The 25,269-nt window shown below is 41.3% G+C and overlaps 1 protein-coding gene across 1 annotated transcript in view; it reads left to right on the top strand.

The window, feature by feature from the left end:
- LOC106566959 (espin) overlaps positions 1–25,269 on the top strand; it is a 154,114-nt gene that overhangs the window by 2,713 nt on the left and 126,132 nt on the right.

Raw genomic sequence — 25,269 nt, 5'->3', positions numbered from 1 at the left:
CCTACTCCTAACTCAAGCCTCTACTTTTCCATAAGGCTCTATTTAACCTAACACCTAACACTACCTAGACCTAAAGTGCACACTAAGACATGGCAGCCATATTTTTCATTTTCTTGGTAGCCTATAAGTCACCACCTACAGGGCACAGACGTCAGTTAAAAGTCCAGTTTTGATTTACATTTGGTTGTCGTCAACTAATGTGAATTCAACATGAAATCAACAAAAGTCACAATGTCATTGGATTTAGTTTGCAATTTGGGTGGAAAGAAAATACAAAATTCTCTTACATTGACTTTTTTCAAATCCAATCAGTTTTCTTCATTGGTTCAATGTCATCACATTTAAAAAAAAAGTGTTAACCATTTTCAGCAATGATTGATTTCAACCAGTTTTTGCCCAGTGTGCAGGCCTGCCACAGAATACTTTGGCAGATACCTTACTATTTTTGGGGGTATTACATGCAGAAAATCATCTGCCTTGACTCAGTTTTCTGTAATTAAACAAAAACACATACTTATACGTACAGTAGTAGTTTTAGATTCTACTTTGAAGAATATCAAATATATTTTGATTTAACACTTTTTTTGGTTACCACGATTCCACATGTGTTATTTCATAGTTTTGATGTCTTCACAATTATTATACAATGTAGAAAATTGTAAAAATAAATAAAAACCCTGGAATAACTAGGTGTGTCCAAACTTTTCACTGGTACTGTATATACATCCTATCTATCAGTGGCGGTCAGTGCCGTTTTAAGATGAGAGAAGACAAACATGTTTTTCATGAGCATGGCCTTATTTCTATTACAGCATATTGGATGATTGTCGTTCATATTCCATTTCCCCAGTTCAATGTAACAGTGATAGGAAGACCTGGTTCAGTCTGCTTTCCACCAGTCACTGGGAGGTGAATTCACCCTTCAGCAGGACAATAACCTGAAACACAAGGCCAAATCTACACTGGAGTTGGTTAACATTAAGACAGTGAATGTGGCTGAGTTTTTTTACTCAAATCTACTTGAAAATTCTATGGCAAGACCTAAAAATGGTTGTCTAGCAATGACTAACAACCAATTTGACAGAACTTGAAGAATTTTGAAAAGAATAATGGACAAATGTTGCACAATCCAGGTGTGGAAAGCTCTTAGAGACTTGCAGAGAAAGACTCCCAGCTGTAATCGCTGCCAAAGGTGCTTCTAGAACGTATTGACTCATGGGTGTGAATACTTATGATGTAAATGAGATATTTCAGGTAATTCATTTTCAATACATTTGCTAAAAAAAAGAAACGTTTTCACTTTGTCTTTATGGGGTATTGTGTGTAGATGGGTGAGAAATCAAATAAATGTAATCCATTTTGAATTCAGGCTGTAACACAACACAATGTGGAATAAGTTAAGGGGTATAAATACTTTGAAGGCACTGTAGGTTCCCAATCTCCCAAACCTCATAACTTGCTACCAAAACATTTCAGGCTATCAGTCAGTAGTAGCTTGCCTGCTGGCATGGTTGCTCTAATTCAGAGAAGCAAGCAATTACTAAATGTACTGAATAAGACTCACATTTCCTTACTTAGTTTAAATGTAATTGGGCACTTTATGGTAAGCTATTTGTATTAATTTTGATTCTGTGATATGTGCCTGTATTGATGTGTTTTATGATCCATGTACTGTGTTGTCTAGGATATTACATTAAAATGACATGTTAGTGCAGCATATTGAGATGTGTGATTTACAACAGTAAGAATGACACCCTCATTAAAATGTAAAGAAGTATGCTTAGATAACCTATGCAGAAAATAATACATGTTTTACATAGGCATAATGATTGCAGTAAAAAAGCTATTTCTGGTGTTTTGAAAAATTCTAAAATCTCCAACCACCCCTCCATCACATACTTTGTGCGCCTTCTAAAATAATGGGTGCATGAAGCCCCTGAATGGGATCTACAGTGTGAAAACACCTCCTGGGAATCGTAAAGGAATAAAAGATGATAGGGAACAGGAACTCCAGTGTTGTCTAGGTACAACCCAGACAGGTGCTTTGCTCCTGAATCTTTAATTGGCCCCAGAGACGTGGCTGTGCTTGATGGCATTGCTCACTCCTCCCCCTCCCCACCCGTCTTGCTGTTTACCGCTGCAGTCATGATGACACATACACTGCCTTCAGAAAGTATTCATACCCCATTACTTATTCCCCCCAAAATTCTGTTACAGCCTGAATTCAAAATGGATTAAATATATTTTTTCCTCTCACCCATCTACACACAATACCCAATAATGACAAAGTGAAAACATGTTTTAAGAAACGTTTGCAAATCTGAAATACAGAAATCTAATTTAGAAAAATATTCACACCCCTGAGTCAATACATGTTAGAAACACCTTTGGCAGTGACTACAGCTGTGAGTCTTTCTGGGTAAGTCTCACCTGGATTGTACAATATTTGCAGATTATTCTTTAAAAAAATTCTTTAAGTTTTGTCAAGTTGGTCGTTGATCATGGCTAAAAAGCCATTTTCAAGCAGATTTAAGTCAACTGTAACTAGGCCACTCTGGAACATTCAATGTCGTCTTGGTAAGCAACTCTAGTGTATTTGGCCTTGTGTTTTAGGTTACCGTAAAACTTGAATTCAACGGCGAATCTCAAATTGTCCCTTTTTAATAGCCGGGCAACGGCACACATTTCCGCAAATAAACGGCTTTTTCAAATAAATGCCAGGTCTAAATGAATTGCTTACGAGATTACCATGAATGTTTACGAGGTTTAATGTTTTATTACATTAAGTAATTCAGTAATGGCTTGAAAAATGATGGCAATCATCCGTTTTTATCGGCAGTAAGAAACTGCTAGACATTGGCTGTTAACAGTTGAGAACTGCTAGCTATCTAGCAAGCACAAAAAGAGTCAACTTCGGGAGTACAGACCTCCATAAATCACCCTCTAGTGGTGAAAGTAAGAACTGCTGAAAATGTAGTTAGAGAATAATTATTCTGTCAAGGAAAAGTTTTTCTAATTATTTCACTAAGACAAACATGACACATTGTGTAAATGATAACACATTAGTGCAGAAAATGAAGAAATTGATACATTCTGGAAGTGAATGCTGGAATTAAACAAATGAGCAAAAGCTGTGTGCATTAGAGAAATAGACGCCTGGCTAAAATAGAAGCGTCTCTAAGCACCTGTTTTGTTAAATTTAAGTTAATAAACGCCGGGGCTATTAATTGAAGTTTTACGGTATTGTCCTGCTGAAAGTTACATTTCTGTCTCCCAGTGTCTGTTGGAAATCAGACTGAACCAGGTTTTCCTCTAGGATTTGGCCTGTGCTTAGCTCCAGGGTTGGAAATGAGCACCAGCCACCTGCCAAATGCAGGTAGATTTAGTCATTGACGGGTAAGAATGTCTATTTCACTAGCCACATTCAACCTTCAGCCAAATAGCAAACATGAAAAGCACGACAACATTCACATTAATGCAAATGTTTAACAATAAACATACTTCGGGTATAACAAGTTACCTGGGGGAAAAACCAGCCTGGCGCGTCACACAAAACACGTAACAAAAACAATTCCACACGAAGACATGGGGGGAACAGAGGGAATATATATGTAATGTGATTAGGGAATGTAAACCAGGTGTGCGGGGAAACAACACAAAACAAATGGAACAATGAAAAATGGATCGGCAATGGCTAGAAGACCGGTGACGTCGACCGCTGAACCCCGCCCGAACAAGGAGAGGAGCCGACTTCAGCGGAAGTCGTGACAGTAGGCACTTTGTTCAGTTGTAGAACTGTTTATCTGTTTTTACTATTAGATCTACATTATTTATTTTATCGTACATTGGTTAAAAAACATAGGTCACAAAAATGTGCCCCATTTCCTTCTTACTAGTATATACATTCCTTGTTTTAGAAAAACCGAAAGCATGCTCATCCATTCTTTTTTATTACATTTTTTGTAATTAAGGGGCAAAAATAATTTTTGCTTGTAAAAAATCTGAGTGGCTGGGAGATGTTTTTAATCTACCAGTGATGTTGTGTTGGATTTGCCCCAAACATAACTGTTTGAAATTCAGGAGATAAAGTTAATTTCTTTGCCAAATTTTTAGCAGTTTTACTTTAGTGCCTTGTTGCAAACAGGATGCATGTTTTGGAATATTTTTGTTCTGTATAGGCTTCCTCCTTTTCACTCTGACATTTAGGTTAGTATTGTGGAGTAACTACAATGTTGTTGACCCATCCTCAGTTTTGTCCTATCACAGCCATTTAGCTCTAACTGCTTTAAAGTCACCATTGGCCTAATGAGCAGTGAATTAGCAGTTTCCTTCCTCTCCGGCAACTGAGTTAGGAAGAACACCTGTATCTTTGTAGTGACTGGGTGTAGTGGTATTAATAACTTCACTATGCTCAAAGGGATTTTCAGTGTCTGCTTTTTTTTTATTGTTACCCATCTACCAATAGGTAGGGAATTGGAAAACCTTCCTGGTCTTTGGGGTTGAATCTGTGTTTGAAATTCACTGTTCGATTAAAGGACCTTACAGATAATTGTATGTGTGGGGTACAGAGATGAGGTAGTCATTTAAAAAATCACGTTAAACACTAGTAAAGCACACGGTGAGTCCATGCAACTTATTATATAACTTTAGCACATTGTTACTCCTGAACTTATTTAGGCTTGACATAACAATGAAAAAAAAAGCCGTTACAAAGCGGTTGAATACTTATTAACTCAAGACATTTCAGCTTTTCAGTTTTAATTCATTTGTAAAAATGTCTAAAAACATAAATCCACTTTGACATTATGGGGGTATTTTGTATAGGCCAGTGATACAAAATCTCAATTTAATCCGTTTTAAATTCAGACTCAAAAAAGTCAAGGGGTCTGAATATTTTATGAAGGCACTGTAGTTTTTTATTTATTTTTTTATTTCACCTTTATTTAACCAGGTAGGCTAGTTGAGAACGAGTTCTCATTTACAACTGCGACCTGGCCAAGATAAAGCAAAGCAGTTCGACACATACAACGACAGAGTTACACATGGAATAAACAAACATACAGTAGAAAAGTCTATATACAGTATATGCAAATGAGGTAGGATTAGGGAGGTAAGGCAATAAATAGGCCATGGTGGCGAAGTAATTGCAATATAGCAATTAAACACTGGAATGGTAGATGTACAGAAGATGAATGTGCAAGTAGAGATACTGGGGTGAAAAGGAGCAAGATAAATAAATAAATACAGTATGGGGATGAGGTAGTTGGATGGGCTATTTACAGATGGGCTATGTACAGGTGCAGTGATCTGTGAGCTGCTCTGACAGCTGGTGCTTAAAGCTAGTGACAGAGATATGAGTCTCCAGCTTCAGTGATTTTTGCAGTTCGTTCCAGTCATTGGCAGCAGAGACCTGGAAGGAAAGGCGGCCAAAGGAAGAATTGGCTTTGGGGGTAACCAGTGAGATATTTCTGCTGGAGTGCGTGCTACGGGTGGGTGCTGCTATGGTGACCAGTGAGTTGAGATAAGGCGGGGCGAGCCAGTGGGTTTGGCGGCGAGTACGTAGCGAGGGCCAGCCAACGAGAGCGTACAGGTCGCAGTGGTGGGTAGTATATGGGGCATTGGTGACAAAACGGATGGCACTGTGATAGACTGCATCCAATTTGTTGAGTAGAGTGTTGGAGGATATTTTGTAAATTACATCGCCAAAGTCGAGGATCGGTAGGATGGTCAGTTTTACGAGGGTATGTTTGGCAGCATGAGTGAAGGATGCTTTGTTGTGAAATAGGAAGCCGATTCTAGATTTTAATTTTCGATTGGAGATGCTTAATGTGAGTCTGGAAGGAGAGTTTACAGTCTAACCAGACACCTAGGTATTTGTAGTTGTCCACATATTCATAAGTCAGAACCGTCCAGAGTAGTGATGCTGGACGGGCGGGCAGGTGCGGGCAGCGAACGGTTAAAGAGCATGCATTTGGTTTTACTTGCATTTAAGAGCAGTTGGAGGCCACGGAAGGAGAGTTGTATGGCATTGAAGCTCGTCTGGAGGTTAGTTAAGTGTCCAAAGAAGGGCCAGAGGTATACAGAATGGTGTCGTCTGCGTAGAGGTGGATCAGAGAATCACCAGCAGCAAGAGCGACATCATTGATGTATACAGAGAAGAGAGTCGGCCCGAGAATTGAACCCTGTGGCACCCCCATAGAGACTGCCAGAGGTCCGGACAACAGGCCCTCCGATTTGACACACTGAACTTTATCAGAGAAGTAGTTGGTGAACCAGGCGAGGCAATCATTTGAGAAACCAAGGCTGTTGAGTCTGCCGATAAGAATGTGGGGATTGACAGAGTCGAAAGCCTTGGCCAGGTCGATGAATACAGCTGCACAGTAATGTCTTTTATCGATGGCGGTTATGATATCGTTTAGGACCTTGAGCGTGGCTGAGGTGTACCCATGACCAGCTCGGAAACCAGATTGCATAGTGGAGAAGGTACGGTGGGATTCAAAATGGTCGGTAATCTGTTTGTTAACTTGGCTTTCAAAGACCTTAGAAAGGCAGGGTAGGATAGATATAGGTCTATAGCAGTTTGGGTCTAGAGTGTCTACCCCTTTGAAGAGGGGGATGACCGTGGAAGCTTTCCAATCATTGGGAATCAGATGATACGAAAGAGAGGTTGAACAGGCTAGTAATAGGGGTCGCAACAATTTCGGCAGATCATTTTAGAAAGAAAGGGTCCAGATTGTCTAGCCCGGCTGATTTGTAGGGGTCCAGATTTTGCAGCTCTTTCACAACATCAGCTGACTGGATTTGGGAGAAGGAGAAATGGGGAAGGCTTGGGCGAGTAGCTGTGGGGGGTGCAGTGCTGTTGACCGCGGTAGGGGTAGCCAGGTGGAAAGCATGGCCAGCCGTAGAAAAATCCTTATTGAAATTCTCAATTATAGTGGATTTATCGGAGGTGACAGAGTTTCCTATCCTTAGTGCAGTGGGTAGCTGGGAGGAGGTGTTCTTATTCTCCATGGACTTTACAGTGTCCCAGAACTTTTTTGAGTTTGTTACAGGATGAAAATTTCTGCTAGAAAAAGCTAGCCTTAGCTTTCCTAACTGCCTGCGTATATTGGTTCCTAACTTCCCTGAAAAGTTGCACATCACAGGGGCTATTCGATGCTAATGCAGAACGCCACAGGATGTTTTTGTGCTGGTCAAGGGCAGTCAGGTTTGGAGAGAACCAAGGGCTATATCTGTTCCTGGTTCTACATTTTTTGAATGAGGCATGCTTATTTAAGATGGGGAGGAAGGCACTTTTTAAAGAATAACCAGGCATTCTCTACTGACGGGAGGAGGTCAATATCCTTCCAGGATACCTGGGACAGGTCGATTAGAAAGGCCTGCTCGCTGAATTGTTTTAGGGAGCATTTGACAGTGATGAGGGGTGGTCGTTTGACTGCAGACCCATTACGGATGCAGGCAGTGATCGCTAAGATCTTGGTTGAAAACAGCAGAGGTGTATTTGGAGGGCAAGTTGGTTAGGATGATATCTATCAGGGTTCCCGTGTTTACGGATTTGGGGTTGTACCTGGTGGGTTCACTGATAATTTGTGAGATTGAGGGCATCAAGCTTAGATTGTAGGATGGCTGAGGTGTTAAGCAGGTCCCAGTTTAGGTCACCTAGCAGCACGAGCTCTGAAGATAGATGGGGGGGAAATCAATTCACATATGGTATCCAGGGCACAGCTGGGGGCAGAGGGTGGTCTATAGCAAGCGGCAACGGTGAGAGACTTGTTTCTGGAAAGGTGGATTTTAAAAGTAGAAGCTCGAATTGTTTAGGTACAGACCTGTTTAGTAAGACAGAACTCTGCAGGCTATATCTGCAGTAGATTGCAACACTGCCCCCTTTGGCAGTTTTATCTTGTCGGAAGATGTTGTAGTTAGGGATGGACATTTCAGGGTTTTTGGTGGTCTTCCTAAGCCAGGATTCAGACACGGCTAGGACATCCGGGTTGGCAGAGTGTGCTAAAGCAGTGAATAAAACAAACTCAGGGAGGAGGCTTCTAATGTTAACATGCATGAGACCAAGGCTTTTACGGTTACAGAAGTCATCAAATGAGAGCACCTGGGGAGTAGGAGTGGAGCTAGGCACTGCAGGGCCTGGATTAACCTCTACATCACCAGAGGAACAGAGGAGGACTAGGATAAGGGTACGGCTAAAGGCTAACAGAACTGGTCGTCTAGTACGTTCGGAACAGAGAGTAAAAGGAGCAGGTTTCTGGGCGTGATAAAATAGGTTCAAGGCTAAATGTACAGACAAAGTTATGGTAGGATGTGAGTACATTGGAGGTAAACCTAGGCAGTGAGTAATGATGAGCGAGATATTGTCTCTAGCGACGTATAAAGCAGGTAATGTCACCGCATATGTAGGAGGTGGAACTAAATGTTTGCTTAAAAACCTCTCTAGGCTAGGCGGGACGAATTCGTCCCACCTACGTAACAGCCACTGCTATCCTGTGGCGCGATTTTCAAAACCTTAAAAATCCTATTACTTCAATTTCTCAAACATATGACTATTTTACAGCCATTTAAAGACAAGACTCTCGTTAATCTAACCACACTGTCCGATTTCAAAAAGGCTTTACAACGAAAGCAAAACATTAGATTATGTCAGCAGAGTACCAAGCCAGAAATAATCAGACACCCATTTTTCAAGCCAGCATATAATGTCACCAAAACCCAGAAGACAGCTAAATGCAGCACTCACCTTTGATGATCTTCATCAGATGACAACCCTAGGACATTATGTTATACAATACATGCATGTTTTGTTCAATCAAGTTCATATTTATATCAAAAACCAGCTTTTTACATTAGCATGTGACGTTCAGAACTAGCATACCCCCGCAAACTTCCGGGGAATTCGCTAACATTTTACTAAATTACTCACGATAAACGTTCACAAAAAGCATAACAATTATTTTAAGAATTATAGATACAGACCTCCTCTATGCACTCGATATGTCCGATTTTAAAATAGCTTTTTGGTGAAAGCACATTTTGCAATATTCTAAGTACATAGCCCAGGCATCACGGGCTCGCTATTTAGACACCCGGCAAGTTTAGCACTCACCATAATCATATTTACTATTATAAAAGTTTGATTACCTTTTGTTGTCTTCGTCAGAATACACACCCAGGACTGCTACTTCAATAACAAATGTTGGTTTGGTCCAAAATAATCCATCGTTATATCCGAATAGCGGCGTTTTGTTCGTATGCGTCCAGACACTATCCGAAATAGTAAAGAAGTGTCGCGCGCATGGCGCAATTCGTGACAATAAAATTCTAAGTATTCCATTACCGTACTTCGAAGCATGTCAACCGCTGTTTAAAATCAATTTTTACGACATTTTTCTCGTAGAAAAGCGATAATATTCCGACAGGGAATCTCCTTTTCGGCAAACAGAGGAAAAAATCCCAAAGGCGGGGGCGGTCGGGGTCACACGCATAAGCCAGTGTCCCTTGATTGGCCACTTGAGAAAGGCGATAATGTGTTTCAGCCTGGGGCTGGAATGACGACATTCTGTTTTTTCCCGGGCTCTGAGAGCCTATGGAAGACGTGGGAAGTGTCACGTTAGAGCAGAGATCCTTAGTAAATGATAGAGATGGAAAACAAGTTCAAGAAATGGTCAGACAGGCCACTTCCTGTAAAGGAATCTCTCAGGTTTTGACCTGCCATTTGAGTTCTGTTATACTCACAGACACCATTCAAACAGTTTTAGAAAATTTAGGGTGTTTTCTATCCATATGTAATAAGTATATGCATATTCTAGTTACTGGGTAGGAGTGGTAACCAGATTAAATCGGGTGTGTTTTTTATCCAGCCGTGTCAATACTGCCCCCTATCCTAAACAGGTTAAGGCATATTGAGCAGGGCTAGAGGCTCTACAGTGAAATAAGACAGTAATCACTAACCAGGACAGTAATGGACAAGGCATATTGATATTAGGGAGAGGCATGCATAGCCAACTGATCATAGGGGTCCAGTGAGTGGTTGGGCTGGCTGGAGACACGGCGATTCAGACAGCTAGCAGGCCGGGGCTAGCAAGCTAGCAGAAGGGCCTTAGAAGGATGTCGCGACGGAGGAAAGTCTGTTTTAGCCTCCGCGTGCGCTGACGTCGATAGACCAGTCATGATGAATTAGTTGGGTTCCGAGCAGCAGAGGGGTCCAAGTCCAATTGGTAAAATGGGTATAGTGGCCCAAGAAATTGGCCGATGGATCTATTCAGCTAACAGTCCAATATGCTCTAGACAGCTAGCGGGGCGCGGCTAGCAGGCTAGCAGATGGGCATTCAGGGAACGTCATGGCGTAGGGGCCAGTTGAGTACCCCCTCGAGCAGGTTACGTCAGTAGTCCAGTCGTGAAGGATCGGCAGGGTTCCGTGCCCCGAACCGGCAGTAGAAGGGGTCCGGGTATTGTAGCCCAGGAGTGGCTGATGGGCCTCTTCAGCTAGCCGGGAGAATGGGCTCCAGGCTAATTGGTGCTTGTTCCGGGACAGACGTTAGCCAGGAGTAGTCACTCGAGTTGCAGCTAGCTAGCTGCGATGATCCGGTGAAAAGGTTCAGAGCTTGCAGTTGGAATCCGGGGATTTGGAGAGAAAATAGGTCCGGTATGCTCTGGTTTGAGTCGTGTTGTGCAAACTGGCGAGAGCTTTCCCGAACTAAAGGTTAGCTGATGCCCGTTAGCAGTGGTTAGCTGACTGTTAACTAGTAGCTAGTGAGCTGGCTAACTTCTGTTGGGGGATTCCGGTTCCGAGGTAAATCAACATACGTTAGAAAAAACAGATCCACACCACATTGGGTGAGGCGGGTTGCAGGAGAGTATTTTGAAGTTGAGGTTTAGAAAAATATAAAAAAGATATGCGAAGAAAAATATATAAAAAGATATATACATGGGACACGACAAGATGAAGGACAAAGACGTCTGACTGCTACGCCATCTTGGATGAGACTAGTAGCGAACTAGCGATAAGCTAATGAGGGAAACAAATATGGGCATGAAGAACTGGACTGCTTTATAGTTGTCTCTGGCATTGTTTAACCAAAGCTTTTTTCTGTGGGGAGATAGTTTTCTTATGTCAGGGTTTATGATGCAACATACTGTAGAACAGAATGTTATCTCATGGATTTCGAAGGGTAATTGGCCTGTTTGACCGAAATCACAAGGGAGGCAACCAACCCCTTACAAGAGAGCATGTCTTTTTTATCATGGAACACCGTTCCTTCATTTGTTTTATTGAGCACTAGTTAGCGAAATGTAAAAAGCTTTGCATTCAGCATCATGATTTTGCTCCTTATAGTTTCCCTTTCCTGATGATTAGTAATCAGACTTAGCTAGCTGCACAGTACGTGGTGAGGATTGGATTTGTCTAAAGCATGTTATTTACAGACCGATGGTTTCAAGGCCTTGGAAATCTACATGCTAAACATTTGCTCAATTTACAGTGCAGGAAAAATGTAAGGCCCTATATTCCCACTGAAATCCATTCCACAGATCACCAAGTTTTTTGACAATTGACGTCAAGGCAAGACATTCATGTGCAATAGTGCTCACATTTTGTTATTTTGTTTTTAATTTGTACACAATTGAGTTAAGCTAACCACTATAAAACTTGTAAGTTGACATCATCCATCTAATTCACAGTTCTGACAGCACAACATACTGTTCCACTTTTATAGGCCCGTGAATCAGCTTCTCCCCCCAAAAAGGGTTTGGAACTCCATCAGGGTCTTAACTTACTGTTGAGGATTAGAATAGTAGAGTACACAAGGTGCAATTTCATTTTTTTATATACAGGGTGTATCACCATTGAGACCAGGTTTTCGTTTGCAAGGGACCGCTGTGAACATGAACATACAATAACTAATATCAATACATCAACATTTATTAAACCAAACACAACTCTCTCATATCACCTCCCTTAAACTCGATCTAAACTGTTCAATGGTAACAAGCAAATCTAATTTCAAGGTGGCCTGAAGGCTATTCCATGAGTTGGGGGCATAACAACTAAAAGCTTTTTTCCCCAGGTCAGTGTGGGACCTCCAGAACCAGCCAGACAAGAGAGCGGGTCTGAAAATTACTGGATCTCCAGATAATATGTGAGCTGAGGTAGTGAGTCTCTGAATAACTGTTCTATACTGTTAAATTCTGATTCAATAATCCAGACAGATGCCAAAGGAAGCTCAGGCTAGATTTATTCACCACACTGGGTGTTATAGCTTCAAGACATGACATAAAGTCACAAACACATATATTTATAATCTCTGACTAGGCCCCCCTTCTGTGTCTAGGATGAACAATCAATCTCTGTGGCTGGGTAGGGGGAGTTATCGTCCCAGCTTGAGTCTGGTACTCCTCCACATCTCTCACAGGTCTTATCAGTCAGGAGAAGCCTTAAGTTACAGGTAGTACACATTCTTGCAGTCTACCGCGGTCCACTAGATAATTCTCATACACAAAGAGCTTAAACCTAACACCACTTTCCATCCCTAAGAATGTATCTTCATATTACGAGAGTATGTAATGGTATAAAACAGTGAAGATATGACAGTTTTATAGAACAGTAATTACGATCTAACTCCAGACACAGTGCTAAGGCTCCTATTCAACCCTTACAGGCTGACTACACCGCTCGCGTCGCATGCGCAAACGTTGCAAGATAAATTTAGAAATCTATATTATTTAATGATTGCACCCACACTGCTCGCGCGCGCCAACGAGTGTCTGCGTTGCCAAGCGCAAAAATAGAAGTCAGTTCTATTTGTGACGCAGATCGCGCTGCAAGTCCTGCATCTCCCGTCTCCTCATTGGTTTATAGTAGCAGGTACCCACGTGCCATCTCCTCATTGGTTATACACATGTGGATGACTGAAAGACGAACGAGGTCAGTGGTGGTAATGCACCTAATTTATGAAAGTTGCCAATCGCAAAATCAAATCAAATTTATTTATATAGCCCTTCTTACATCAGCTGATATCTCAAAGTGCTGTACAGAAACCCAGCCTAAAACCCCAAACAGCAAGCAATGCAGGTGTAGAAGCACGGTGGCTAGGAAAAACTCCCTAGAAAGGCCAAAACCTAGGAAGAAACCTAGAGAGGAACCAGGCTATGAGGGGTGGCCAGTCCTCTTCAGGCTGTGCCGGGTGGAGATTATAACAGCACAATGCCTAGATGTTCAAATGTTCATAAATGACCAGCATTGTCAAATAATAATAATCATAGTAGTTGTCGAGGGTGCAACAAGTCAGTAACACAAGAGTAAGTGTCAGTTGGCTTTTTCATAGCCGATCTTTGAGAGTATCTCTACTGCTCCTGCTGTCTCTAGAGAGTTGAAAACAGCAGGTCTGGGACAGGTAGCACGTCCTGTGAACAGGTCAGGGTTCCATAGCTGCAGGCAGAACAGTTGGAACTGGAGCAGCAGCACGGCCAGGTGAACTGGGGACAGCAAGGAGTCATCAAGCCATTTAGTCCTGAGGCATGGTCCTAGGGCTCAGGTCCTCCGAGAGAGAGAAAGAAAGAGAGAATTAGAGATAGCATATTTAAAATTCACATAGAACACCGGAAAAGACAAGAGAAATACTCCAGATGTGACAGACTGACCCTAGCCCCCCGACACATAAACTACTGCAGCATAAATACTGGAGGCTGAGACAGGAGGGGTGAGGAGACACTGTGGCCCCATCCGATGAAACCCCCGGACAGGGCCAAACAGGTAGGATATAACCCCACCCACTTTGCCAAAGCACAGCCTCCACACCACTGGAGGGATATCTCCAACCACCAACATACCATCCCGGGACAAGGCAGAGTATAGCCCACAAAGATCTCCGCCACGGCACAGCCCAAGGGGGGGCGCCAACCCAGACAGGAAGACCACGTCAGTGACTCAACCCACTCAAGTGACGCACCCCTCCCAGGGACGGCATGGAAGAACACCAGTAAGCCAGTGACTCAGCCCCCATAATAGGGGTAGAGGCAGAGAATCCCAGTGGAAAGAGGGGAAACCGGCCAGGCAGAGACAGCAAGGGCGGTTCGTTGCTCCAGCCTTTCCATTCACCTTCACACCCCTGGGCCAGTCTACACTTAATCATAGGACCTACTGAAGAGATGTGTCTTCAGTAAAGACTTAAAGGTTGAGACTGAGTCTGCGTCTCTCACATGGGTAGGCAGACTATTCCATAAAAATGGAGATCTATAGGAGAAAGCCCTGCCTCCAGCTGTTTGCTTACAAATTCTAGGAACAATTAGGAGGCCCGCGTCTTGTGACCGTAGCGTACGTGTAGGTATGTACGGCAGGACCAAATCGGAAAGATAGGTAGGAGCAAGCCCATGTAATGCTTTGTAGGTTAGCAGTAAAACCTTGAAATCAGCCCTTGCCTTAACAGGAAGCCAGTGTAGGGACGCTAGCACTGGAGTAATATGATCAAATTATTTGGTTCTAGTCAGGATTCTAGCAGCCGTATTTAGCACTAACTGAAGTTTATTTAGTGCTTTATCCGGGTAGCCGGAAAGTAGAGCATTGCAGTAGTCCAACCTAGAAGTAACAAAGGCATGGATACATTTTTCTGCGTCATTTTTGGACAGAAAGTTTCTGATTTTTGCAATGTTACGTAGATGGAAAAAAGCTGTCCTTGAAACAGTCTTGATATGTTCTTCAAAAGAGAGATCAGGGTCCAGAGTAACGCCGAGGTCCTTCACAGTTTTATTTGAGACGACTGTACAACCATCCAGATTAATTGTCAGATTCAACAGAAGATCTCTTTGTTTTTTGGGACCTAGAACAAGCATCTCTGTTTTGTCCGAGTTTAAGAGTAGAAAGTTTGCAGCCATCCACTTCCTTATGTCTGAGACACAGGCTTCTAGCGAGGGCAATTTTGGGGCTTCACCATGTTTCATTGTAATGTACAGCTGTGTGTCATCCGCATAGCAGTGAAATTTAACATTATGTTTTCGAATGACATCCCCAAGAGGTAAAATATGTAGTGAAAACAATAGTGGTCCTAAAACGGAACCTTGAGGAACACCGAAATTTACAGTTGATTTGTCAGAGGACAAACCATTCACAGAGACAAACTGATATCTTTCCGACAGATAAGACCTAAACCAGGCCAGAACTTGTCCATGTAGACCAATTTGGGTTTCCAATCTCTCCAAAAGAATGTGGTGATCGATGGTATCAAAAGCGGCACTAAGATCTAGGAGCACGAGGACAGACGCAGAACCTCGGTCTGACGTCATTGAAAGGTCATTTACCACCTTCACAAGTGCAGTCTCAGTGCTATGATGGGGTCTAAAACCAGACTGAAGCGTTTCGTGTTCATTGTTTGTCTTCAGGAAGGCAGTGAGTTGCTGCGCAACAGCTTTTTCAAAATGTTTTGAGAGGAATGGAAGATTCGATATAGGCCGATAGTTTTTTATAATTTCTGGGTCAAGATTTGGCTTTTTCAAGAGAGGTTTTATTACTGCCACTTTAAGTGAGTTTGGTACACATCCAGTGGATAGAGAGCCGTTTATTATGTTCAACATAGGAGGGCCAAGCACAGAAAGCAGCTCTTTCAGTAGTTTAGTTGGAATAGGGTCCAGTATGCAGCTTGAAGGTTTAGAGGCCATGATTATTTTCATCATTGTGTCAAGAAATATAGTACTAAAACACTTGAGTGTCTCCCTTGATCCTAGGTCCTGGCAGGGTTGTGCAGACTCAGGACAACGGAGCTTTGGAGGAATACGCAGATTTAAAGAGGAGTCCGTAATTTGCTTTCTAATGATCATGATCTTTTCCTCAAAGAAGTTCATGAATTCATCACTGCTGAAGTGAGAGCCATCCTCTCTTGGGGAATGCTGCTTTTTAGTTAACTTTGCGACAGTATCAAAAAGAAATTTCGGATTGTTCTTATTTTCCTCAATTAAGTTGGAAAATAGGATGATCGAGCAGCAGTGAGGGCTCTTCGATACTGCACGGTACTGTCTTTCCAAGCTAGTCGGAAGACTTCCAGTTTGGTGTGGCGCCATTTCCGTTCCAATTTTCTGGAAGCTTGCTTCAGAGCTCGTGTATTTTCTGTATACCAGGGAGCTAGTTTCTTATGACAAATGTTTTTAGTTTTTAGGGGTGCAACTGCATCTAGGGTATTGCGCAAGGTTAAATTGAGTTCCTCGGTTAGGTGGTTATCCTCTATGGGCTAGGTGGGACGCAGGCGTCCCACCCGTGGTGCACTCCATCAACAGCAGGTGCATTTCAAGAGCGGCAAATTTGAATCCAAATAAATGTCAAAATTCAAATTTTTCAAACATACAACTATTTTACACCCTTTGAAAGATAAACATCTCCTTAATCTAACCACGTTTTACGATTTCAAAAAGGTTTTACGGCGAAAGCATAAATTTAGAGTATGTTAGGACAGTACATTTACAAGAGTTGTGTGTAATGTTTTGTCAATTCAAAGACAGGGTCACCAAAACCATAAAACCAGCTAAAATGATGCACTAACCTTTTACAATCTCCATCAGATGACACTCCTAGGACATTATGTTAGACAATGCATGCATTTTTAGTTCTATCAAGTTCATATTTATATCCAAAAACAGCGTTTTACTATGGCATTGATGTTGAGGAAATCGTTTCCCTCCAATAACCGGCAGTCAAGTCAGCATCACAAATTAAATAATTAAAATTAGAAAACATTGGTAAAATATTATATTGTCATTTAAAGAATTATAGATTTACATCTCTTGAACGCAATCAACTTGCCAGATTTAAAAATAACCTTACTGGGAAATCACACTTTGCAATAATCTGAGCACTGCGCCCAGAAAAATACGCGTTGCGATACAGACTAGTCGTCATGTTGGGGAGATCTAAAATCGAAAATACTATGTAAATAATCCATTACCTTTGATTCTCTTCATCAGATGTCACTTCCAGGTATCACAGGTCCATAACGAATGTAGTTTTGTTCAAAAAAGCTCATCATTTATGTCCAAAAATCTCCGTCTTGTTAGCACATGATCTAAGCCCGCCGGACTTCACTTCATGAACGAGGGGAAAAAATATATTTACGTTCGTTCAAACATGTCAAACGTTGTATAGCATAAATCATTAGGGCCTTTTTTAACCAGAACATGAATAATATTCAAGGTGGACGAATGCATACTCTTTTATAACGTATTGGAACGAGGGTACCCAACATGAACTCGCGCGCCAGGTGTCTAATGGGCCATCATCGTTCCATGGCTCTTGTTCGGTCAGATCTCCCTCCAGAAGACTCAAAACACTTTGTAAAGGCTGGTGACATCTAGTGGAAGCAATAGGAAGTGCCAAAATATTCCTCAGCCCCTGTGTTTTTCAATGGCATAGGTTTAAAGGTAATACAACACATCAGGTATCCACTTCCTGTCAGAAAATGTCTCAGGGTTTTGCCTGCCAAATGAGTTCTGTTATACTCACAGACACCATTCAAACAGTTTTAGAAACTTTAGAGTGTTTTCTATCCATATATAATAAGTATATGCATATTCTAGTTACTGGGTAGGATTAGTAACCAGATTAAATCGGGTACATTTTTTTATCCAGCCGTGCAAATACTGCCCCCTAGCCCTAACAGGTTAACTGATTTTTGTCCTCTGACGTCCTTGGGTAGGCAGAGGGAGTCTGGAAGGGCATCAAGGAATCTTTGTGTTGTCTGAGAATTTATAGCACGACTTTTAATGCTTCTTGGTTGGGGTCTGAGCAGATTATTTGTTGCGATTGCGAACATAATAAAATGGTGGTCCGATAGTCCAGGATTATGAGGAAAAACATTAAGATCCACAACATTTATTCCATGGGACAAAACTAGGTCCAGAGTATGACTGTGGCAGTGAGTAGGTCCAGAGACATGTTGCAATATAAAGTCCAGAGAAGAAAAAGCCTAGAAGGAGGAGAGATGACTAGAAACGATTCGGTTGACAGTTTCATGTGTGGATTAATTGTCGGAGTAGAGGACCTTGTGCATTTCAGGTGAAATAACAACTCAATGTTTATATCCCAGGACAAATTAGTTAGCAACAGCAAGCTAGCTAAATAGGACAAATTAGCTAGCAAGTGCAAGCTAGCTAGCTAAAATGCCATAAATGTTTAATGCTTTTTGACCTGTCCCCAAATTAATGTCATTGGTTCAGAGTTTGTTTTGACATTTTAACCTGCATGTCGTGATCGCGTTTAGTGTGGGGGGACAAAATACATTTATGCACGATGGCGCAAGCATGCAGCCGGTTTGGGTTCTGTGTTATGGAATCATTCTTGCCCTTAGAGACAGGCCCACTTTTGTACTTTCCCTCTGCCCAAATACAATGCACATAGACCATTCCATCTAACACAACACAATAATTACCACTTTTAGACTAATTATACAATTATATTGAAACAGGCTCAAGTCTGTATTCAACGATACAAAAAGTAGCTTATGCTGGGCCGTTCTGGTAGTCAGACTCCCAGCCAGCAGAACTATACGAAATGCAGTGACGTGTATGAAAATTGTCCCCAGTGATAAAACACAGTGCTGAATGACAGACTGAATCTAAAGGTTTTAAAACAGAGGCTGTTGCATGTAGATTATATCCCCATAATCAAGTACTGGGAGAAGAGTTCTTATTTTATTTGTTGATTTTTCTAGGAGGTGGATCAGCTTGAATATTGCAGATTGTAGCTTCCATCACTGTAATTGTCTGCATCATTTTCAATCCCCCATATCTTTTGGGGTAAATATGTGTGTGTGTACAGACACAATCACTTTTACAATAGTTATATTTTGTTTGTTTTTAGTCCTGGCCTTCCTCTATTTCTAATGTCCATCCAGTTTGATTTATATTTGCCATATTTTTGTAACTATGCTATTTCACAAAAGTTCTGAACCTATATACATTTTACAGACCCAATACAGTTGTGGCCAAAAGTTTTGAGAATGGCACAAATATTAATTTTCACAAAGTCTGCTGCCTCAGTTTGTATGATGGCAATTTGCATATACTCAAGAATGTTATGAAGAGTGATCAGATGAATTGCAATTAATTGCAAAGTCCCTCTTTGCCATGCAAATGAACTGAATACCCCAAAAACATTTACACTGCATTTCAGCCCTGCCACAAAAGGACCAGCTGACATGTCAGTGATTCTCTCGTTAACACAGGTGTGAGTGTTGACGAGGACAAGGCTGGAGATCACTCTGTCATGCTGATTGAGTTCGAATAACAGACTGGAAGCTTCAAAAGGAGGGTGGTGCTTGGAATCATTGTTCTTCCTCTGTCAACCATGGTTACCTGCAAGGAAACACGTGCCGTCATCATTGCTTTGCACAAAAAGGGCTTCACAGGCAAGGATATTGCTGCCAGTAAGATTGCACCTAAATCAACCATTTATCGGATCATCAAGAACTTCAAGGAGAGCGGTTCAATTGTTGTGAAGAAGGCTTCAGGGCGCCCAAGAAAGTCCAACAAGTGCCAGGACCGTCTCCTAAAGTTGATTCAGCTGCGGGATCAGCTGCGGGACCACCAGTACAGAGCTTGCTCAGGAATGGAAGCAGGCAGGTGTGAGTGCATCTGCACGGACAGTGAGGCAAAGACTTTTGGAGGATGGCCTGGTGTCAAGAAGGGCAGCAAAGAAGCCACTTCTCTCCAGGAAAAACATCAAGGACCGACTGATATTCTGCAAAAGGTACAGGGATTGGACTGCTGAGGACTGGGGTAAAGTCAATTTCTCTGAATCCCCTTTCCGATTGTTTGGGGTATCCAGAAAAAAGCTTGTCCGGAGAAGACAAGGTGAGCGCTACCATCAGTCCTGTGTCATGCCAACGGTAAAGCATCCTGAGACCATTCATGTGTGGGGTTGTTTCTCAGCCAAGGGAGTGGGCTCACTCACAATTTTGCCCAAGAACACAGAGATGAATAAAGAATGGTACCAACACATCCTCCGAGAGCAACTTCTCCCAACCATCCAGGAACAGTATGGTGACGAACAATGCCTTTTCCAGCATGATGGAGCACCTTGCCATAAGGCAAAAGGGATAACTAAGTGGCTCGGGGAACAAAACATCGATATTTTGGGTCCATGGCCAGGAAACTCCCCAGACCTTAATCCCATTGAGAACTTGTGGTCAACCCTCAAGAGGTGGGTGAACAAACTCCAAGCATTGATTATGCAAGAATGGGGTGCCATCAGTCAGGATGTGGCCCAGAAGTTAATTAACAGCATGCCAGGGCAGATTGCAGAGGTCTTGAAAAAGAAGGGTCAACACTGTGAATATTGACTATCTGCATCAACTTCATATAATTGTCAATAAAAGCCTTTGACACTTATGAAATACTTGTAATCAAACTCCAGTATTCCATAGTAACATCTGCCAAAAATATCTAAAGACCCTGAAGCAGCAGACTTTGTGGAAATTAATATTTGTGTCATTCTCAAAACCTTTGGCTACGAATGTATGTTTTACATTTGTTATCATGTTGTTATTAGTCCCACCCTTCAGTTTCATTCAACCCCTCCCTTCTATCTCTTAACACCATCCATATTGGATTTATATTCGCCATATTTTTCAACTGTGCTGTGATGCTTCACAAAAGTTCTGAACCTTTATATTTTCATAGTTTTGTTACGAATCCCTTTGGCCCAGCGGTCTAGGGGGAATGGATACGAGACCCGTAACATAAATCATGCAAATTATAATCGTGACATGTAACAGTGAGAACCAAAAACCACAGACAACTGAAATCTACCGTCAAACTCATAAGGTTTATTTTAAACACACAGTAAAGGGGTGTGAGAAAAGGGGCTGAGCTGGACCCAAGCAAAGAAACAATAATCAAAAACACCCCTAAGCTAGACTAGCCTATTTCCACAACAGCTAGCTAACTAACCAAAAATACAGAGGGTGGTCCGCCCAGTTCTAACTAGGGTACTTAGACACAGTATTCCTACGGGTAATGTATGCCCATGGGCGACTTGTCTTGGTACCCCCTTTTCCCACCAAACAACAAAACTCACAGGATTACCGGACAAATGTGACATGTAGGAGAGAGAGAGAGAGAGAGAGAGAGAGAGAGAGAGAGAGAGAGAGAGAGAGAGAGAGAGAGAGAGAGAGAGAGAGAGAGAGAGAGAGAGAGAGAGAGAGAGAGAGAGAGAGAGAGAGAGAGAGAGAGAGAGAGAGAGAGAGAGAGAGAGAGAGAGAGAGAGAGAGAGAGAGAGAGAGAGAGAGAGAGAGAGAGAGAGAGAGAGAGAGAGAGAGAGAGAGAGAGAGAGAGAGAGAGAGAGAGAGAGAGAGAGAGAGAGAGAGAGAGAGAGAGAGAGAGAGAGAGAGAGAGAGAGAGAGAGAGAGAGAGAGAGAGAGAGAGAGAGAGAGAGAGAGAGAGAGAGAGAGAGAGAGAGAGAGAGAGAGAGAGAGAGAGAGAGAGAGAGAGAGAGAGAGAGAGAGAGAGAGAGAGAGAGAGAGAGAGAGAGAGAGAGAGAGAGAGAGAGCAAAGATTGATCTGGGGAGAAAACAACTGATTGAGGGAAAAGGAACAGGCATCTACTGATTGATGACTGATTGGGGAGTGATGATTGTCACCTGTGAGGAGGAGAAGGAGAGAAGAAATACAGGATACACACTACCTGTATCCGTAACAATTTCTACAGATTGTAAATGAAATAACATTTTTTGCTAAAATAATTATTATATTATTGATCGATTGACTAACTTTTCAAATCACCCAGTATTGCTATCTGCAGCGTTAGCTCCAGGTGAATGTTGCAATTCTTCAGCCATTCCTGGACCTGTGACCAAAAAGGTCACATGTACATGTGGACTGTACCAAAATAAATGATCTAATGACTCTGCCTCCTCGCAGCAAAATCTGCAGAGCTGGGAAGGTTGTATAGCCTATAGAATGATATATCATTCTATCAGTTGCTAGAATTTTGTATAATAATCTAAATAGAAAAATTCTATGTTTTGAATCCGGTGTCGTTTTGCGTGTCAATTCATAAACCATGTGCCATGGAATCGCTACATCGAAAATCTCTTTACAACTATTTTGCAATCTATATGGCACAGCTGTAAAAAAATTAGGGTCCTTAAATGAAACTGGTATATATTTTTATTTATCACAATTTTCTTTAACCAATTTTGGTCTTTAAAGTTCCTTATTTTTTCCCCCTTCCACTTGCCACTTCCATTTTTTGCGGTAATGCTGCAATTAGTTGGATGTAATTTTGGTTAGGGCAGACATTTCCATATATTTGTGTTAGCTGCATGTGTGACAACTCCACCAGTCCTATTTATGATATAATTTACAAAGATGTATTGTATTATTTGTTCTGTCTTTTCTGGTGGATTAAACTGAAAATGCAACCAACTTTCTAAGGCTTGTTTAAAAAATGACACTATTTTGGAGATTTCGTTTTCAAATAACCGAAAGTGAGCAGTTGTAATCTGAATTAAGGGAAAAAGGCCATTCTTGAAAATGGGGTGAGACATTCTTACTAATTTGCTAGGGAACCAGTTTGAATTTAAGTATAACTTTTGTATGACTGATGCCTTTAGTGAGAGGTCTAATGCTTTAATATTTAATCATTTCTGCCCTCCAAATTCATATTAATTATATAAATAGGCCCATTTAATATTGTCTGGCTTGCCATTCCAAATCAAATTTAATATATTTTGTTCATATAATTTAAAAAACAAGTCGGTTGGTGTAGGCAAGACCATAAGCAAATAGGTAAACTGTGATATGACTAAAGAATTAATCAGGGTGATTTTTCCACAAATTGATAGGTATTTTCCTTCCTTTCCTTTTTAATTCTATGTGCTAAGCATTTAGCTAGAATTTTTGCATCACAACACTGAAGTGTTGAAGGAGCCACTTGGATCCTGTTTTAGTAATAATGAAATCAGACCCTCTTGAGGTTCTGATAATCTACCATTCATATAGGAGTGGTGCTAATAACGGTCCTCTGAGTATATCAAAACAAGTTTGGTATACAGTGCCTTGCAAAAGTATTCATTCCCCTTGGCATTTTTCCACGTTACAACCTGTCATTTTAAATAGATTTTTATTTGGATGTAATGGGCAAACACAATTGTCCAAATTGGTGAAGTGAAATTAAAAAAAAGTTACTTTGTTTCAAAAAAATACAAAACGGAGAAGTGGTGCGTGCATATGTATTCACCCCCATTGCTATGAAGCCCCTAAATAAGATCTGGTGCATCCACTTACCTTCAGAAGTCACATAATTATGGAGATCAGAGTCAAAATGTATTTTCTGAAATGGTTCCCCTGTTTTATTCTCCGTCATTCTTGGGTGTTGCTTGTTTTCACAATATTTGTCAATACATTTCTGTAGCCTTATGATTTGCTTTGTGTTATCCAGGTTTAAGGTTATAACCCACCCGTTTGTGAAGTGCTAATATTTAGTCTAATTTACCGATATTGAATATTACGTTTTTATCTTGAGGTGCTCTACACTGCTGTGTTCAGTCCGCCATCTTTTTCCATTCGCTTAGTTAATTAGGGCCGCTTGTCTTGGAGAAGTGTTGCTTGAACACTCTTCCTCCTACTTTCCAAAGTGAGGCAGAATTTATTTCTATATAAAAAAAAAAAGAAGAAAAAAAAGTATAATAATATATATATATATATATATATATATATATATATATATATATAAGAAATCTTAATTCTCAACTTGTTTTTCAGTGTGTGTTTTTAAAAGCAAGCTTATCGTCTGTCCAAATACCCAAGTTCTTCTAATGGGGAACATGATAAATTTGGGCTCCCTTCAATGTGCAAATATGCAGGTCCTCGGGGTCAATATTACGAGACCGAGAGAACAACAAACTTGCTTTTTTTGGCATTAACACTAGTTTAAGATAAGTAACCGATTTTTTAATTGAGTCAAAACCATGCTGAAGGTCATGAATGGCCTGCTGCACTGCGCACAGGGGTAAGTAACTATCATTCGCGTAGACATGAATGTTACAGGTTTTAACAGACCCTTTGTACAAGTATTGTCAAGCGTATCAAATGCCTTTGGCAGGTCAATAAATAAGGCAGCACAAAGATTATGGTTTAACAAAATAGCACATCATCTAAGACAAGTGTATCTGCTGAAACAGTGCTATATCTTGGTCTAATACCGGATTAAGAATAGAATGAGAAGTTCTAAACTGAGAGTTGGAGAAGGGACTCTAAAACTTTGGCAAGGCAAGATAGCTTAAATTGGATGGTAGTTATCCAAGTCAGAAGGATGTCCACCTTTTGTGTAGGGGGATCTCAAGGATAACCCCAGAAACAATAGTCAAGTAAAAAATATAGGTTCATAATTCTCCAATTTCTCTTTGTAATAATGCGAGGGTGAGATTTAGGTAGCTTTGCATCTCTTATGCAGGCAATGGGACAATTGTCAAAGAACTCATTAGCAAAAATTCCATTGGATGTATACTTAAGAGGGGCATTTGTCAAAAAAATGAATCTAAGAGTAGATTGTTCAGTGTGTTTAAAGTTGGGGTGGGTTGGTTCAGTCATCCACCGAGTTAGGCTGAAATATTTAGCTTGATGCAGATATCTATCAGAAGCTGGCATCAACCAATCCAGATTTAAGATCACCCACAATTAATAATCCAGATTTGGCATAGTTGGATAGCAAGTCAGACAATTGGCTAAGAGCATATGTTGAGGCAGATGGAGGGTGATAAATTCCCACTAGTGTAAAATGGGCATTATTACCAAGGACCACATTTAGGACTAAACATTGAAATTGCTTAGGGCAAAATGTGGTTGTGCATCAGAGGTTGTTCTCTTGTTATGTAAATCAATTAGCCCAGCCAAAATGTTTTAGATTAGTATGTTAGTCTAGCAGCCAGCTATCTAAACTGACTGGGCTAGGGCCAGCTCTGACTGTGGGTATGCAGACCTGCGAGCCACTGCGGCCCCTCATGATGAGTTCAGATATATTGTGGCCCCCAACCCCCATCAGTTACCCATCCCTGGTGTAGACTAACTATTTTACAGTGTTTGCATAAGAAGGATTACTGAAGTTCTAAAACTGTGTTAAATGCTTAATCATTTAATTGCGGTAACTACATTTGCTGTAAACTATTTGTCTGGATAATATGTCTGGTCAGTTCAGTCAGGGTTCCGGCTGCAGCATCACCTAATGAAGTGAAGCCAGTAATGCCGAGAATTGATCTAGTCAACATTGCTAAGTGTTCTGCTGTCAGC

Source organism: Salmo salar, chromosome ssa13, assembly GCF_905237065.1.
Source record: "Salmo salar chromosome ssa13, Ssal_v3.1, whole genome shotgun sequence".
In the NCBI taxonomy this organism is placed as follows: Eukaryota; Metazoa; Chordata; class Actinopteri; order Salmoniformes; family Salmonidae; genus Salmo; species Salmo salar.
This window is presented reverse-complemented; position numbering and strand designations above follow the sequence as displayed.